General features: G+C 36.2%; 1 protein-coding gene across 1 annotated transcript in view; it reads left to right on the top strand.

Annotated features, from left to right (window-relative positions):
• The window catches only part of LOC109077829 (spermatid perinuclear RNA-binding protein-like), a 92205-nt gene that overhangs the window by 27733 nt on the left and 51303 nt on the right, over nt 1-13169 (top strand). Inside the window, 1 exon segment of the mRNA XM_042732255.1 lies at nt 4335-4401. The gene's annotated coding sequence lies outside the window, so the exon portion shown is untranslated.

Genomic DNA, 13169 nt, shown 5'->3' on the forward strand with positions numbered 1-13169 from the left:
AATCAGAAATAAGATGTCCTGCCTTCTGACAATAAAAACATTCTCGGGTCTCTTTATTCTGCCCTGAATTAGTTTTAGTACAAACATTAAAATTTTGCACTGAAGGTGAAATCAACGTTTTTTTCCGGTCTTGCTAAAACGAACACACTTTTGTGCGTTAACACATACTCATCTGCAAGAATCGTGGCTTGTGACAAAGAGATAACCTTTTGTTTGTTTAGATACGTGACTCTTCGTTCCGACAAACAACTTTTAAACTCTTCCAATAGCAGTAGTTCTTTCAACGAATTTAAATTGTGCACGTTACTAGCAGACAACCATTTATCACGCCATTCCACAGCCGAAGCTCCAGCCCCTTCTTTATCCCCATCTGGGAATAAGGATGCATTTAATTCGGTCAAGTGTTTCAAGATTTCATTCTTAATAACATGCTTCAACCACAATTGCCTCACCACAGGAATGCGATAGTGGTCCGCTATCTGTAACAACTCGTCTTTTCTACTTTGCTCAAAAACTTCCCAAGTTGGGTTAGCAATAAATAATTGAAAATCAAAAGTACTCATTGTCTAGTTAACACTTTAAGCACCTTACAAGGCACCAGCAATTCCCTTCTACTGCAGTTTTCCAAACCATACAAGAACACACACACAAACTATTGACGAGCCCCCAATTATGTTACGCCCCAATTAGTTAATTATGGTTTGTCTAGGAATATTATTAGACATTAAGTGTGTGAATATCAAGATGTGAAGGAACTGCACAAGGCAAGAAAACGGCCACCAGAAATCAGTAATTTACTCCCAGTGTTTTAATGTTCTTTTAAAGTGCTTGAAAGAGGATGTAGTAGTAAAGTAAATATTTACAATATGTACAATCAATGAATGACAGACGGGAGCAGGTTGGAGGACAGGGAGGAGCGAGAGAGAGAGAGATGCTTAAATAAAAAAAACTAAACAAAAACAAAAACTCCCACCAACTAAGGTTAACCAAACTAAACTATCAACAGAAAATGTAGAAACAAACATCTTCAGCGTACAAGATGCCATGGCTAACCTTACTCTAACTAATCAAACAAAAACATACAAAATAAGCACCTCTCGCTCTAACCTGGTGTGTCTAATACAGTAAGAGAAACCTTCATGATGTAAATGTATGTTGCGACAAGCTTACCTTACTCACAACCTCTCCAATACAGTTTGCACAACTCTCATCAGTGACTACATTTACGTTTACATTTATGCATTTAGCAGACGCTTTTATCCAAAGCGACTTACAGTGCATTCAGGCTATACTTTTTTTTTTTTTTTTTTATCAGTATGTGTGTTCTCTGGGAATTGACCTTTTGCACTGCTAACGCAATGCTCTACCACTGAGCCACAGGAACACGACTAAAACAGAATGGTCACAACAGATGATCAGATAACATCAAACAGGTGCAACATGCACATCAAAGTCAGTCAACAAAAAGCGAAACCACTGAAACTACTGAAAAGAAAATAGAACCTTAACTCAAACAAAAACAGACTCTCAGACTGGTCTTCTCGCAAGAGAGAGAACCAACTTCACAGAGCCGCATCATTACCCAGCCCAGCCTATTCCCCATTATAGTTAGTGTCTTTTAAACTGCAAGGCCACAGGCCATTGGCGGCGCAATCACAAATGTCAGTGTCCTACGCCAGCAGAGTGACAGGCAGATCCTCTAATGAAACTTTGCATCTGAAACAAAGCATGCATACAAACGCACCCATACAGTAACATATACCCAAGCATGTACGTAACACCCTCTTTTCTGTCCATGGATAAAAAGTCTCTGTATGGCTCATGAACGCAGATACTGACAGATTAATTTTTCAATTGGAAAGATTAGAGATGGCCCATTGTCACCCGTCTCCCGGCAAAAACAATTTTCAGTGCCTTATTTATCATCACACAATCAGGCGTGCTGCAGTGATACTGAAGCGCGCAGATACCCGCACCACTACCAGTTCAGTCTTGGCAAGATGCCCATCGACGGAGGTGGAGCATGAAGCACATGGTCGGTCAGTTTCAAGAGTGCTCAGACGGAGCGGGTGAGTGCCCACTAGAGACTGAATTATAATTTTGGAATTGGAGGGAAAGAGCTGGTGTTTAACAGTGATTGTTTTCATCTATTGTGCTTCCAGGACTAATAAATGGTAGGTCTGTATGACCTAGAGTTGCTTCATAGTCGTGCATGGTCAGGAACTGCTCGCTTACCGTGTCCATCAGGCCCGTTGAGATTATTACGTAACTGCCTTATCTCAGCTCTTTGACTCTGAAAACTGTGCCCTTTAAATTCAAGTCACATGTTGCTGTTTCAGATAAGGGCTTTTAAATGAGTGTCTTTATTTACTGTTTTAATATTTTAAATAGCCTAATATTTTTCTAGATAATCTTATATCATTTGACCTGACCATCTGAAATTTTTCAAAGCCTCAAAGAAAAACATTCATTTCTTTTAAATTCTCTAAAAATTAAAAGGCTTGCATAGAAAATGACATGAACGAGACTTCAAAGTTTTCAAGAAAACTGGCTGCAATATTTTTTGAATGAATAGCTCTTTTTGTAAATAATTAATAATTGTAGAATTATTGGATTGATTTTTTTTTGGAGAGTATATCCTCACTAAATGAGGACATAAATACATGAGCATCTCCAGAACTCCTCTGAGAGTCACTTCATGAGCACTTGACAATTTTATTACCTTCATATAATACACATACACACACACACAAAACTCTTCACGGCCAACCCGTTAAAAGATAAATTAAATTAATGTTTTATGTTACATAACAGAATTTCTGGACAAAAGTAAATATTTCATAAGGTCCTATTATTAGTTGATTCTTAATTTAATTAAACCATTAAAATGGAATCCATAAAAATTAAAACAGAAAAAAAGAGAAAAATAAAATGTATTTCATAGGGCCCTAAAAATTATTTTTGTTAAACTTTTAATAAATTTATGTTAACTTAAATTAATTAGACAGGCTTTTTGAATAATAAAATTTAATTTAACCAGAAAAAATTAAATAAAATATAAAATAAAATACAATTTGGAAATAAAATTAAATAAGTATTGGAAATAAAATACATTTTGAAAAAAAAAATTGGAAATATCATGATATGATAGCACTAGCTTTCATTTGTATTCATAAAAGATGGAAGTTTCCATGAAAAAAGACAAGGCAGCTGCTGTGAGATTTGATGAGATTAGAGAATAAAGCAGGAAAGTGTTGGATTCACATTGTAAGTCCTGTTTTATTATAATGCCAGAGGCTGTATGTTGTGTGGTCTGGTTTGATGGCCAGTTAGACACATCAACTCTCTGCATCACGCGATTTAACTGAAAAATTATTGCTTGTTGAGGTGCGTTTGCTTCTGAAGACAGCACTACAGCAGCATGTTTGGGACCTTGCTTTTCTTGCTTTTCTTGTTTTTCCTGCTTTTCTTTTCTTCCATCTCTAAATGTGGATCATAGAGCAGCAGTGCAGTGTGTGGTGGTCCAGTGGAAATGGATGTACTCTGTGACCAGCAACACTGGATGGTGATTTCATGATGACGGTTATTGTTTACAGAGCTGGGAGGTTGTGTCATTTCCTCCCCCGCAGCCGTGGAGTTGAGTGATCATCGGTAAACTGGTGCGTCTGTTATCTGTAGTTCTCTCTCTCTCTGAGGCGGGTCAGAGATAAAGCGAGCGTGGTGGTGTTGTTCTCCCGCCGGAGCCCGTTGAGGATGTAGATGTATCAGCAGTGATTCACAGAGTGCTGAGGTGATGGAGAAAACAGCCCACCTTGTGCATCCAAACTGTCACTGCTATTAACTCTCACACACCTCAGCCCAGAGCCTCAACTGGATGTGCTAGTGTGATAATGGTTTGTGCTGTGACATGTGGCTTAGTAGCCTACATTAAAACAAAGAAAACATTTAATACTGTTGAAAGTAAAATGAGAGCGTGCAATCGAAAGCAGTTTCAAAGCAGCTCCCTGATGCCCACAATTTATATACTGTAAAGTTACCTATACATACCCAACGATATAATTGCGTGAAAAAGTATTTAAATATTTTTTTTATCCTCCCATCTTGTAGGCTATTTATTCCCTTAAGGGTTTCCATAGTACACTTAATTTCCTTTCTGCACACGGAACTGGGATGCGGCGGATTGCGGTGGGGGGTGGGAAAAGGAATCACAATGTCATCTTAACATCACGATGTCTGTCAGCCATCGGCGATGGACGATGACATCATCTATCGGCCCAACCCTAGTGCTCTTCTACTTCAGTGAGGGTTGAATTAATGCTCTTCTCTTCCTCCAGGTCCAGATACCACAGCGTCTGTGCTACGTGAGAAGGCCTGGACAGGAGCGGGACGTGAGCGCTGACGGTACGTGACCCCTCTCTCTTGACCTCTCAAACAAGGCCGTCCTGAGTGGGTCAGCAGTCCTCCGGACCACCGCACCATTGTCGGGTCTGCTCGCTCAGGTTTATTTGGAGGGTGTGGAGCACAGAAACTCTTCCCCCACTGCTTATTTTGGGAATAATTAGTACAGGGTGGTCTGGACGCGGTTCAAGTGTTGAGTCAGAATGTATTTGCCCTCACAGCTGCTGGTGTTTGTTGATGAAACATATTTGTTATTGGGAAATGCCATGTTTTACACCGTTTACAATCCATATGGAAGTTGAGATGCAATTGGACATTGAGCAGGATTGTAGGTTTACATGCTTGTTTCCATGTACCTCTTTGGAGATGTTTAGTTGAACGTGAACTGTTTACTCCTGAGAGCCTGTTTGAGCCTTCTCTTTGCTTAAAGGGATAGTTCACTGAAAAAAGATTAATGAAAAAAGAAAATTGTCTTACTGTATTTGTCAATACAATGAAAGTAAATGGAGACCAATGCTATTTTTTGGATCTCATTGATGTTTAATATACAGATCATCTTTTATGTTTCACAGAAGAAAGTCACACATGGTTTGGAACTTGCAGCGTCTTTCATAGTGAAGTGTGGCACTGCTTTCTTACACGAGAGCAGCTCATGATCATGATGAGTTTGGGTCACTTTAATGTGCATTTGGAAACGTAACATATGCCTTCCCAAACTTCTAAAGCAGCGGTCGGCAACCTACGGCACGTGTGCCAACAGTGGCACACAGAGGGATAATCACTGGCACGTGAGCATTAGGGAAAACTGCATACTGATGTACATTTTGAGGTAATAACGTCTCATAGTCACACAGCCTATTAGGAGCTATAAATACTATTAAAGTGTGAGAATTTACTTGTGCTAGTCTACGGATGTGCGTGCGCGACCGCTGCACATACTAGCCACTTCAGATCAAAGCCTCAGCGGTCTTAACAGCCCTCGTCATTGTCAAAATGACTGAGATGGCCAATTAAATCAAAGCAGGCGGGGTTTACTGGTGACAGAAGCAGAGCACGAAGCATCATTTTAACGTTGAAGAGAGCGAGGTAAGATGAAGCTGCAAATCATTTAATATTAGTCAACTTTTAATGATACGTTTATGATAGAGATGTTAAATGACCGAGAGCTATATCCAGTGATGCAAACTACTAAAAAAATTATTTCTCAAATATGGCCATTTTGAGAGAGGGAGAGAGAGAGAGATGTGTAAATTGTCTGCGTCTGTCTCTCTCTACAAACAGTGAAGCTGAGTTAGCTACTTAAAAACAGCGACCCCCCCCCCCCTTGCTGAGAAATAATGTAGCGATTCAGTATCAATTAATAAAAGTTGCGTGGCATCGCTGACAACAAGTTAATGAGCTTCTGAATGCGCACGCATCAATTAAAGCAGCACATTGATATTGAATGTTGATTGAACTGAACGGTTTTAATGCATTGGCCTTGTCACACACACACATACAGTAATGTTCAGTACTGTCACACTGTATATCTGTCATTCAAGAAACTTTTGAAAAGTTTAAAAATCAATTTATGAAAAAAAAATCTTCAGAAACTATTTGCATGTAAATCAAAGAGCCCTGTTGTTTTTTATTGGATCATTTAAAAATGTGTATGTACTGTACAAAGCATTAATGCATTCTGTATAATGGGGGGGTGGGGGGGTTGGCTGTTGGCACAGTGGTTAACTAGAAAAATTAAAAATGGCACCTCATGGCGAAAGGTTGCAGACCGCTGTTCTCAATAGTAGTGTTTAAAAAAAAAAAGGGGAGAAGCTTTAAGGGCTGCCTGCAAAAATATATATATATATATATATATTTAGAAGCTTTAAGGGCTGCCTGCAAAATATATATATATATAATTTTTATTTATTTTTTTAAAAAAAGTTCAGTGGTTTGATGTTTGAAAATAAAGTTAAGAAATATTCTTATTCTAATTTTACAGTTGTTATGTGAAATTAAACTATTAATATTTTATCATTAATGTTTGTTTTATTATATAAAAAATATATAATTTTACAGTGAAATATTACAATAGTACTATTGTTATTAAATATTAAGTTTTATCATTGTTATATTATATTATATAAAATATATTTTTACAGGTGAAATATTACACTACTAATATTTTGTGTTTTTTATTAATAATAATAATAGTTGTCTTTTTCTTAAGTGCACAATTTTATTGTGCAGTAAAATACTAAAATAGTAATATTTATTTTGTTTGTAGTAATTTTTATATTTTTATTTAGTAATAATAATAATAGTTGATTGTTCTTATTTTTTCTTAAATGCACAATTTTATTTTGCAGTGAAATATTAAAATTATTGTTTAATTTAGTGATTTTACATTATTATTATTAAACACATTTTTTGCAGTGAAATATTAAAATAGTAATATTTTGTTTGTAGTAAATTTTTTATATAATCATCATAATTATCATGATCATTTAATATTTTATTTACTTATTTTTGCTTCTTGTAATTATTTTTCAAATGTAGCAATATTGTTGTATAATGACAACCTTGCAGCCCTGCCAGATTGTTACCGCAGAACAGTTTTCGGGATGATCTCAGATTGTTCTGTTCTGATGGGTTACAGATGTGAGTCTCAGCACTGCTCATGATCTACAGCTGAATCAGTATAGAGAGCAAACACAGACTACTGGTGAAGTAATCACACACCTTTCTGTCTGCACAGGGATGGCTCATTCTCAAGCATCCACTGACACAGAAAAGGACAATTTATCACACCTACTACGTTGTGATCGTGAAGTTGAAGGGCCTTGAGCAAAAAATAACCAAGTAATGCTTGTGGGTGGCATTGATCTTGTCTTGGCCTGGGCAGAAATGTACCAATCAAACGTTGGAGTTGAGTCTGTTGGTTCTGGCTCGCTCTGGCTCTGTGCGCTGGGGTGGATGTTGAGAGCAACTCAGGTAATGGAGTGTGTCACTGTTCTACAGACCAACGCACTCCCACTTCCTGCTCAAATGGTGGCTAATCAGTCTCCGCTGGTTTGAACTACAAGTGTGAGTAAGTTGAGAAGACTAACAACTTGTGTCCGCTTGAATCCGCTTTACTCTTCTGTCTTGTAACCCTCGATTCGTTAGCAATTAACACGATTCTCTCGCCAAAAGCCTGCCGTCATCACTCTACTTCTCCCAGGATGCTTGGTGGAGCAGATGCCAAGCCCCGCCCTCAGACCCATCTTGTGTGTTGTAACCCTCGCGCCCTCACACACACACACACACACACTGACACACATGCTCACTGTGAGGCCAATCCACATGAGTATATTCCCAAGCTGCCTCTCATACTCCTGCACGCTCGTCTCTCTCCTTCAAACACACACATACACACACACACACACTCTCTCTCTCTTTCGCCGCAGTGTCCTTGAGAATCCAGTGACTTTTGCAGCACGCGCCTCTATCTCTGCGTTTTCACTACATCTGACATTTTAGCATTAATTGTTTGTCCTGCGTTAGTGACAGACTAATGTTGGTTTATTCTCCACACACTTTAAGTCGTCAATTAAAATATTCATTAACTCTTTGACAAATTAAGCTAAATTTCTTGAAGAACTTTATTATTGTTACATATTATTATTATTATTATTATTATTTTTTTTTATTATTTATATTATTAATTAAATTATTATTTATATTTATAGTAGTATTTATTGTATTATTTTAATAATATAAATAAAAAACTAAAATATATAAATATAAACCAAAAAATAATTAAAAGTATTATTATTAGTAGTAGTTGTTATTACAACGTAGTAGTAGTAGTAGTTGTAGTAATGATATAACAAAACAAATTGTATTTTATATGTATTGCTATATTGAAAATAAAAAATTAAAACAAAAGTGAGCAAAATAAAAAACATAATTATTAGTTTTTAATTATACATTAGTTAATTTTTAATTTTGTTATTATTTTTTTTTATTTTTATTTTTTTTTTAATTTTATTATTATTATTATTATTATTATTATTATCATTTAAAATAAAGTCAATATAGTTGTAGCAATAATAATAATAATAATAATAATATGTAATTTATTTTTTTATTATAATATTTTAATGTTTTGTTTTAAACTGAAATATTTGAAATTTGAAAATTATTTTTAATATAGCAATAAAACAATCATACATTACAGTTCAGTATTAGTATTATTTATTTAAGTAATATAATAAACAATAAACAAGACAGTTTATTGTTATAATAATAACATATAATGTTTTTTTTCCCTTAAATAAGTTGTCATAATATAACAGGGACCCTACTTTATACTTTAGGTGATGATCAAGTGTTGAAGTACCTTAGAATTAATTTTATTCATATATGCAGAAGTATACTGTAGTATATTATTCATATATTATCCTGTTTGACAGTATCCTTATTTTTGTGATATAATCAGAAATGGCCATCTGAAGTTTGACATCAATTCCTTGGAGCCTCTCTCTTTCTTTGTGATTTCCTGTGAAGGAGTTGGTGCTACTGTGTTTCTTTGTGTAGTCTTTGTTCTCTGCCAGGCTTTGTGATTCCCGCCTCATATCTGTTTTCATCATTTTCAGATGTGTTGTGGACAGGGCTGAATAGGTCTGTCACAAAAGGGCTGTTCAGTGGAAGACAAACACGAGAGAGAGAGAGAGCTGCTTGAATTTCTGATTAAAACTCTGTCTGCTGCTGGGACTGAGGAGTCAGCGACCGCAGCTGATGAATACAGATAAACACTCGTACTCCAGAGATGCACACTTCTTTAGATGAATAATAAGCATATGCACAACTATATCTATAGAAAATTGACTAGAACTATTTTTATACACTATACAATGAGATGCAACACCAAAACCAAGTGCATGGCATTAAGGAAGTTGAATTGGATGCAAAGTGGTTTCATGCGGTCTTTAATCTCTGTGTGTTGTTGTGTCAGCAGTCTGTAATATAGCATCTCAATCCTCAGCCTCTCACTGCAATAAGAGCTGCTTTATCTCTCTGTCTCTCTCTCTCTCTGTCACTGCTCCTGTCTTGCATTCGTCGCTCTCTGGGAATCAGGGAGCTGCTGCTGGAAGGATGTAGCCATGACGACAGTTCCCACGGGATGAGCCGGCACAGAGCCTCACTTTTTTTGCCCATCTTGCCGTGCAATCTCTCCCTTTTTCCCCCTTTCTTTCTGCCTTTTTTTTTGTTTCGGTATCTTATAACTATTGTTCACACTGACGCTTTTCGGGGTAACACAAATTCACATTCTTTTGTCAGGCCAGCAAGAACAGAAAAAAATAACAAATAAACAATGAATCTAAAAATATAGAATAAAAATACAAATGCTGATAAATTATTATAAATGTGAAAAAATATTGGTGTATTTGTGTACTAGCTTGGCCAGTAGTTATAAACATAAACAAATAAATGAATAAAGAAATTAAGAAATAATTAAACAAATAAATAAATAGAAATAAGAAGAGCCATGCAAAAAATAATGAAGAAAACAATAATAATTCAATTAAAAATAAAATTAAGAAAATGTTTAAAAATGCAGCAAAGATTATAAATAAAATTTAAATGAAAAACAAATATAAAAATATTGAATAATAATTCTAAATGGAATTAAGAACAGTGCGAAACTAAGGAAGTAAACAAAAATGAAAAATAAAATGAGAAAAATAATTAAAAATACCATTTAAAAACTAAAGTAAAGATTTATATAAAAAAAAATCAATTAATAATTATAAGTTAAAATAAAGAAAGAACAATGCAAAACTATGTAAACAAACAGTAATTAAATTTTATTTGCAAAAAATAGATTTTATAAATAAATAAAATAGGAATAAAAATCTAAACAAGTAAATAAAATAATTCAGTGAAATGTTTTATACATTGATTTTATTAATTTCTTAACATTAATTAATTAATTAATTTAAAAAGGGACAGTGTACATTAATTTATTAATTTATAAATATGTATTTATTTATTTAAAAAAGGGACAAAGTACATTAATCAACATTCATGAGTGTAAATGTACCCAAATTAGCCCGAAGGCATGTTTTCATTGGTAGTCCCTTTGATGTTATTAGGTGTAAAAACTAGATAAAAGAAAATAAACAAAACAGAAGAACAATAACAACAAAATAGAACCAAGAATTATGAACAACTCTCTAAAATACAAATAAACAACAGGTTATACAAAATTTTAGAAAAAAAGAAAAGAAAAATGTTGATTATGAGGAAGCCATTTCTTAAAATTATACTTAAATGAATTAAACGATATATGCATTCTCTAATTAATTGTGGTATTGAATTCCACTGATGTGATACTCTGAATGAAAAAACCTTATGAAATTGAACATTGCATCAAGCCAAAATAGCAGAGAAAACTGGAACGAGTCGTCCTGCAAACACATGGACAGAACTGAGAAAATATCTCTAACTGTCTGATCAACGCAGCCATCCATCCTTCGCATTCGTCTCAGAACACACTGATGCAGCTCTGAGTCGATGGGGTTAAAACGCAGGATGCGAGCTGATGAATATGTAAAGAGGAGAGTGATGTGTGCTGGAAATAGGGTCAGGGGTCAAAACTGCAGCTTACACACAGATGAACACATCCTCCTGTCTCTCCGGCTGCTGCGTCTGATGGCCCCGGGCCCGCTCTACTCTGCTAGGAATTCAGCACTTTGCTGAGACAAGCTGATTTTCACCACCTCACACACGCACACACACACACACACACACTGCTCTCCCGTCACGCTACACACACACAGAGCTCTTAAGCCCCATATCTGTTTTCCATTCACACTGTCACTGAACCTCCCAGGAGCTGCACACCTCCATAACTAAGAATGAGCTTACGTTTGTAAAGGCGTGCCAGCGCTAGACAAAACATTTAATATATTTACCATGTTTTTGTCGACAAAATAATTTTTTTGGTATTGCTTTATGATTTTTGGCATGAAAATATTTTAGGAGAAAAATATGTGTAGGTAAATATTGCTGTTATTTACTGCATATTGTGGTATTCGAGCATATAAATGAAAATGAGAGAACATCATTCATGTTCATTTCAGGTGCCATGTTTATTTCTGTTTTATTGTCTCCTGTTCAAATATGGTTGTTTTTGCAATTTTATGCAAATGTATTTTTTGAGGTTAAAACAGAAATACCTTTTTTAACTGAAACATTTTAATACACAAAAATGACATGCATAGATTTCTTTAACATTTGAAAAATTATTCAAATCATTGAATCAGTTTTTTAAAATATGCTGTTTGAACTGATTCACACAAATTAATTAACTAAGATTCAGAGATAAAAACACATCAAATGAATGTCAAATTACATGCTCCTAGGTGTTAATTTTGCCAAATTAAACGTGCGATAAAATAATTGGAGTATTCACAGTTAAATCATTGTGAATATATCATGAATATTTAATATATCTCTGGTCCCTACAGAGTAACACTTTCACATGCTATTAAAAAAGAACAAAAGGGTGGCATTATTCAGTCTATACTGGGCAGAAAGCTTGGATTTTATTCTGAACTTGGAGGCAGACAGGGAATGCAAACTCACAGACGTGACCTCAATGGCCTTCTTACTTTCTACTCTTTCACTCCCCTTCAAGATCCATTCATAAGTGCAGACAGCTCTAAAAACCAAAGGCAAAAAAATCTGGAAAACGATGTTTAGTTCTTAATCTGGCATCAGATTCCTTCTGCTTCCTGTGGTATGGCGAGCTCTTTACACCCATTCAGCCTCAAGGGACGGCACAAATTCCCCGCGTCTAATGAGGCCGCTTTACTGGGAGCGTACGAGCCGCGCACTCGAGGTCAGGGCCGCGTATGAAAGCACACCTGTGGGTGTCTGAATATTCCCGCTTTCCGCGTTTGATAACCAAACGCTCTTTTCATTCCTTTCTTTCTAACGCCATCCGACTTCAGAGGGGCTCTGAAAACCAGGCCGCTCCGACTGCCGAATTAGTGCAAAATTCATGCTCAGAATCCAAAGAGAGTAAACAGATATTTGAGAGAGAGAGACGGCCGTTGAAATATTTACAACATCGCTCAATCTGATTGACCGTAGACTGCTTGTCCCAGTGCATTGTGGGTCGTGGTTAGCGCTGGATAGCGGAGGGGGTGGGTTATTCTGAGCGAGGCGGTGAGGGATCACGCTAATGAATTGGTGTTGTCGAGTAACATGCCCAAATTGACCCGGAATGAATGGATTCAGTGATCTGCTCCGACTTGGCTCTGAGGTGCACAAACACGCTCTGTTTTTCCTCTTTTCCTCTTTCGGCTTAGCCACACTTGTTCTAAATTCCTCTTTCTGTATAAACTGTCTCGCCGCTTTCACAAACACACCTCACAGGAGCGGATCCTCAGCTGGCACAGGATGGAGCGGCAGGGGGCGGCCCGCTGGGTTGATTGCAGTATGAACAGATGGTGCCCGTGATACTGAGCAACAGCGACCCAAGGTTGGACGCGACTCTAAAGGGGAGCTGACGCACCGATCCGCTCTGTGCGTCAGTGTGTGAAGCTAAAGCACAGAGAGAGGAGTGAGCCGTGTGCTGTTATATAAGGGTCCTTTCAAAGGGTCAAATGATGGAGAACATAGGGCCCTATGAAATCAGTTTTATTTTTTTTACCAAATTCCGTTTTTTTTCCATTTGAATTGATCTGGATTCCGTTTTTTTTTTTTTTTTTTTTTTTTTTTTTTTTTGAATTTTTCCA

The sequence above is a fragment of the Cyprinus carpio genome, chromosome B10 (assembly GCF_018340385.1).
Source record: "Cyprinus carpio isolate SPL01 chromosome B10, ASM1834038v1, whole genome shotgun sequence".
Lineage (NCBI taxonomy): Eukaryota > Metazoa > Chordata > Actinopteri > Cypriniformes > Cyprinidae > Cyprinus > Cyprinus carpio.